A 6,000-nucleotide genomic window follows, 5' to 3' on the forward strand; every position below is an offset into this window, starting at 1 on the left:
AGAAAATACTTTAGGAATTATCTGGATTAGTGCTGGCAAACATTTTCTCAAAGGGCTAGATAACAAATCTTTTAAATTTTATGGGCCGAGAGGAAAAAATAAGGATATTATTTAGGTAATTATATTCAGTTTAAAAGAACAATTTAACAATCTAAAAAACATTCTTAGTCTGTGGGCCCGGTTTGGCCCCTGGACCATAGTTTACCAGTCCTTGATCTAGATTGTGGGTTTGCTTCTAAATACAAAATTATGAGGCACAAAGAGAAAACCTTAATGTTTAAGTCACATAGAAACTACTAGGACAACACTTTGAGAACCAAAGGCCTTTCAGCTATGTCCTGCTTCTTTTTCATCTCTGGTTCTGGTGTCTATGACATGGTATCCTGAATAGTACAACTTACTGTGCAACATGGCATTACCATCAGGACAGGGTTTGAATTTGTTGAACGAAACAAGGACGAATGCTGTAAAAACACTTGAGAAGACTATGTTCCCACTGGAGCTGGATTTAGACAATCCTTGTAAGGAAGAATTCACTTTAAAGGAGTCTATGTTGTCCTGAACATATGCACTTTCAGTTTCCAGGCTGTTCTTCAAGTCAGAATGCTATAATAATGCTGAGCTGATTTTTTTTAAGATTAAATATATGCAATGATGATTTTATGTGTTTCTTCAGATAATTCAAAAATATGTATTTTTATGATTTATTATAATATATTCTTTATAGCATTCTGAGATATATTCACAAAAGAGAAGAAATGAGCATGTATTAATTCTTACCTATATGGTTTAGCTATTTGGATAAAAAATTAAAACCATGCAACAGGTAAAAACTGTCTCTACTTTTATTTCTGCTTATTAAGAAAAGAAGGTTAAGGGGCTGGCTTGGTGGCATAGGGTTAAGTTCACATGCTCTGCTTCAGTGACCCGGGGTTCGCAGGTTCAGACCCTGGCTACAGACCTAACTCTGCTAGTTAAGCCACGCTGTGGCAGCACCCTACATAAAATAGAGGAAGATTGGCACAGATGTTAACTCAGCAGCAATCTTCCTCAAGCAAAAAGAGGAAGACTGGCAATAGATGTTAGCTCAGGGCCAATCGTCCTCACAAAAAAAAGAAAAGAAAAGAAGTATAAGACATATTCTATATGGTCTTTGTGGATAGATTTTCAAATTTGAACAAAGGTACTCAATATGAAATGTAATGTTCTAAAATAATTCCTTTTTAACAATCATTCTTAGTCTCACATTTATAAGTTGAAGTTCTTGGAGCCACTAAAGCAAAAATTTACAAATATTCCAGAATTATATTTTTCTCCTCATTATAAAAAGATCCTGAGAAAAAACTCAACATTATAAGAACAAGCTTTCACGTATGTATAGATTTAACTTAAAATGTATTTTATCTATTAGTTGCTCTTCTTTGGCTTATCTACATTTCAAAACATAATGGCTACTTGAGTGCTTTGTCTTCTCAAAGTAATAGCAAGATATATAATAGCCACTGTTTTCCTCATTAATTTTCTAATTAGGATTTTTACTCTCTGGCTTCACGTTCTGTATCTTAGCCAAGGCTAGATTAAATAATAGGGGATTTATAATTTTCTGTAGCGATACTCATATTAGGGATATGGCCAGGAATAGAGAAGCTAAGGTAAATTGTTGAAAGAAATGTTTTTATTATATGGCTTAAAATCTTATTTTTAAAGAAAAGTATCTGTTGAAAAGATAATAGTTTTTATCATTTGTCATTTTTTGTTTTTGTGTTCAATAAATGTATCACCATAAAATTCTTCATCAAATCCTAACACCTTAGATTTAAAAGACCTTTTGTGTGCAGGTCATTATGTCAATGCTATCTTCAAAAAGCAGACATAATTAACAGTTTTTGTGCCGTTTTTTCAACTTCTTAAAGACTTTTAAAGACTAAGATTTGATTCTTCACATCTTGAGGGGAAAACCCATATTCTATTGCACTTTCTTTAAAAAAAATAAATGTTTGATAAAATTTTTTTCTACCATTTTTTAAACAACAACAACCACCAAAAGCAATGAATATATAAACTGACAAAAACTAGAGAAATAACTAAATCATATTTCCTATGTGGGGTACATTCTTTACTAGTGGATTTTCATGAGCATGTTTCTTAAATTCTCCAAGATTCAGTTTGATTTTATTTTTAAAATTAGAATATGAAGGCTACCACACTGACTTTTTAAAATATTCTATGAGATTATATGTTTATTATACATATTATACACATAAACATTTGGGGGATAGTCATATTTTCTAGTATATAGAAAGTGCTCTCTGAAGCTTGACTATTTCTTGTGATTGTTTTTGATTCAACCATTTACAGAATAAATGATTGATAGACAGATAGAAGAGAGACAGACAGTCAGACAATGAGAAGATAGAGAAGTATACGCCTCATACCTCAGTACAGAAGACAGTATTGTGAACACCATTAGAGAATGGGTAATGGACCTATGCCATAATATAAATGAGTTTTTAAAATATGAATAAAAAAATTTAGATGCTTCCCTTTGAGATGAAGTTGAATTAGAAGTTTGAGATGTTTTTGTAAAAGAGAAACTCATAATCATTCACATCTGGTTGTAATAGATTAAACAATCCCTCCTTTCAATATTTCTGGATCCAGGAAATAGCTGGATAATCAGAACATAAGCTAGAACAGTCAGAAAAAAATAGGTTATTTGTATATTATGCAACTGAACATGTAGAATATGTAGAAAATCCAAAAGAATCTGCATATATATGAGGTAGGCAAGGTAGCTGAATACAAAGGAGGTGAAAAAAACCTGAGTATTTCTATATAACAATAAATGAAAATAATATTATAAATATTATCAAAATACCATTTATAAAAGCGCCAAACATATCACATAGATAGAAATAAATCTAACAAACACTGTACAAGACTTCTGTATGGGAAAATAAAAAATATTATTGAGAATAACTAAAGAAAATAAGGATAGATAGATAGAAGATAGATAGGTAACAGATATTCCATACTCATGGATTGGAAGAATGACTAATAAGCATTTCACTTCTTTCCAAATTGGATTCAATGCAATCTTAGTGATTCCAACACTTTACCTTTTCATTTGTAAAATTTGATGAGTTGATTCTAAAATATACATTGAAATGTATAGAAGTCCAGGAATAGCCAAATATCTTTTAAGAAGAACATCAATGGACTATCTGTTCTACTAATATGTGAGAGTTATTTTAAAATCTATAATAATTAAGAGTGTGACATTGCTGCTAGGTTAGATAAACGCACAGGTAGAACAGAATAGAAAGTTCAGAAGTAGACTCGCACATATATAGAAATTCAGTATACAGTAATGTGACAATACAGAGCACTACACGAAGAAAAAGATCAATTAAGGTGCTATGTAGATACCAATATATGAAAAAAAAAATTGACCCCTACCACACACAAAGATCAAACCTAGATCGATTTTGAATCCAAATATGAAAGGAAAAATAATAAAATTTCTAAACAATTTTATACAAAAAATTTTACCTTCTTAAAGTATGAAAATATTGAGAGAAAAAAAGTAATGTTCATGAAGGAAATGATTAATAAATCAGACTATAGTAAATATAAGATACTTCTTGTCTAATGAGGATATTTTAGTTACATTTTGGAAATTAGTTCTTATCCTTTAGAGACGCATGTTGACATTTTTACAAATAAAAAGAGATATCCCTTTGAATCTTGACTTTATCTCAGAATAATCCAATTGTGGGTAAAAGTGCATGGGGCAGAACTGAAACTCAATTGTCCGTGGAGCAATAATTCCTGAAGCTGGATAATGGTAGATATAGATTCATTATACTTTTCTCACAAATTATCTCAAGTATTTGAAAATTTTCACAATGAAATATTTAAATCAACAGAGTAGGAAACATCATTTGAACACATATAATTGACAATGGACTCATATCCTGAATTGGTAAAGAACTCCTATAAATCAGTAAAACAAAAAGATAACATAGAAAAATGGCTAAGACTTGTCAAAAGAAGATATTCATATTTCAAAAAAATAGGGAAGAAGATCAACATCAATGGTCATAAAGGAAATGTAAAACTGCAGTGATGTAACACATTACACTCACCAGAATGCCTAAAATTTTTTAAAAGACTGACCACACAAAGTGCTGGTGAGGATGTGGCACAAACAGAACGTTCATATATTAATGATGGAAGTATAAATTATTACCCACAGTCCTTTGGATCCTAGTTAGACATCCTAGACCCACGAAACAGAAAGGTGTCATGGATTAGATCACAGAAGACCTTATTAGTCAGAATGCCAGGTAGCCAGACACAGTGCTGTAAAGTTTTCCCCGGAGGAACTCTCCTTGCATCACAAGAAATACAAAGATCATATTGACAAATCATGTCAGGATTTAAAAATTCTCTACCTTCAAAACAATCCCACTGGAAAAATTTTAAATGTTAACAAACTCAAGAAACTTGAATATTTGAATATTAAACAACACTGAAAAACTGAGAATTTGGAAGGATCTGAAAGACTGAACAATTTAAAGTGATTGTAAATTTCATTGGAGAGCTGGGCAACTGTAAAACCCTGCAGCACAGTGTCCCTCTGAAGGAAATCTTTTGCTTGTGTAACCCAAGTGCTGACTTTGAACAACACAAGAAGCTGGCGGTGGCAACCCTTCAACAATTAAAGTGTGGGATGATAAAGGATGGGAGTTCAGAAGGAATTCGAGAATTGTAGAATTATCCAGTAATCAGGCAGGAAAAGCATATTGTCTCAAATGGGCCAAACACAGAAAAGTGGCTCAGAGGAAACTTGAAGAATACCATAAGAACAGAGAAGAAGAAAAGTAACCCAGGCTTTGATAGACATTGGTATGCAGATATCGTCACTGCTCACCTAATGTTCTTTAGAAAACAAACACCACCAGACACTAGAAATACAAGAAGAGGCTCTCAGTGAAAAGAAATCAGATGAAAGTAAAGAAGACCTGGCCTTCTGGTATAAGCCCTCTGAGTTTACTCCTGAATCTAGATTGGAAACTTCTAGACATAAGGAAAAATGATGGAAAGACCAGGAAACATTAAGTGCCATAAAGAAGAAAGGTAAACCACTCAGAACTTTGATCACTGAAGATGGAAAAGCCCTGAAAATCAATGAGCCCAAAGTTGATTTCTTTGTGAGCAATGATGAAAAACATAACCAGGTCATCGTGGATCTTGTTGTCCATAGGTATAGGTAATTGATGTCGATGCACAGTCAATGTATGTGCCTGTAATGGTCAAAGGAAAGTCATTTCAGCTTGTACTACCTGCAAAGGTCAAATCTTACAGCAGTGTTTTCAGGAAATCTCAGACAACAGGGCATTTAGTAAACTGCATGCCCAAAATAGAATAAGTAATGACAAGTGGCAGAAAAGCATCCAGGTTTGTGAAAACCACATTGGACATCAGCAGAGAGCAAACAGACAAAAGAAGCAAATAAACTGAGAAACTAGAAGTAGATTCGAACAAACATGCATTCCCTGATACAGCTAATGTGGTTCAAGAGGGAAACACACACCCAGAAGTGTTGGATCCGAACCAAAATTAAACCAAGCGATGAAGAGCCACAGCTTGCAGATAACTCTGGAATGCCTCCATTGATTTGAAATATCAACCTGACTGTGACCCATGAGACTCAGTTTTGCTCAGCGCAAAGAGTGTGCGTATAACATTTAGAGGCTAAACGGAGCTATTTATCAATATTACTACTCTAATGTTTTAACTCTCCTACTTTGTATAGTACTGCTTAAACTAGTTTAAAGTTAAAATGTGTACCATAATATGCTATAGCTGATTATCTGTCTATATAAACTGTTGGCTAGTGAAAATGCTAAAACAAAATTACTACCAACACTTTGCAGAACATTTTGGAATCATCTACTGTGTTTGACCATATGCATAGCCTACGATCCAACAGTA

At 33.0% G+C, this 6,000-nt stretch overlaps 1 pseudogene; it reads left to right on the forward strand.

Moving 5' to 3' along the window:
- The first annotated feature begins 4,308 nt into the window (after positions 1 to 4,308).
- Positions 4,309 to 5,687, forward strand: LOC103566599 (dynein axonemal assembly factor 11 pseudogene; annotated as a pseudogene).
- Positions 5,688 to 6,000: the final 313 nt, after the last annotated feature.

Source organism: Equus przewalskii, chromosome 11, assembly GCF_037783145.1.
Source record: "Equus przewalskii isolate Varuska chromosome 11, EquPr2, whole genome shotgun sequence".
Taxonomy (NCBI): domain Eukaryota; kingdom Metazoa; phylum Chordata; class Mammalia; order Perissodactyla; family Equidae; genus Equus; species Equus przewalskii.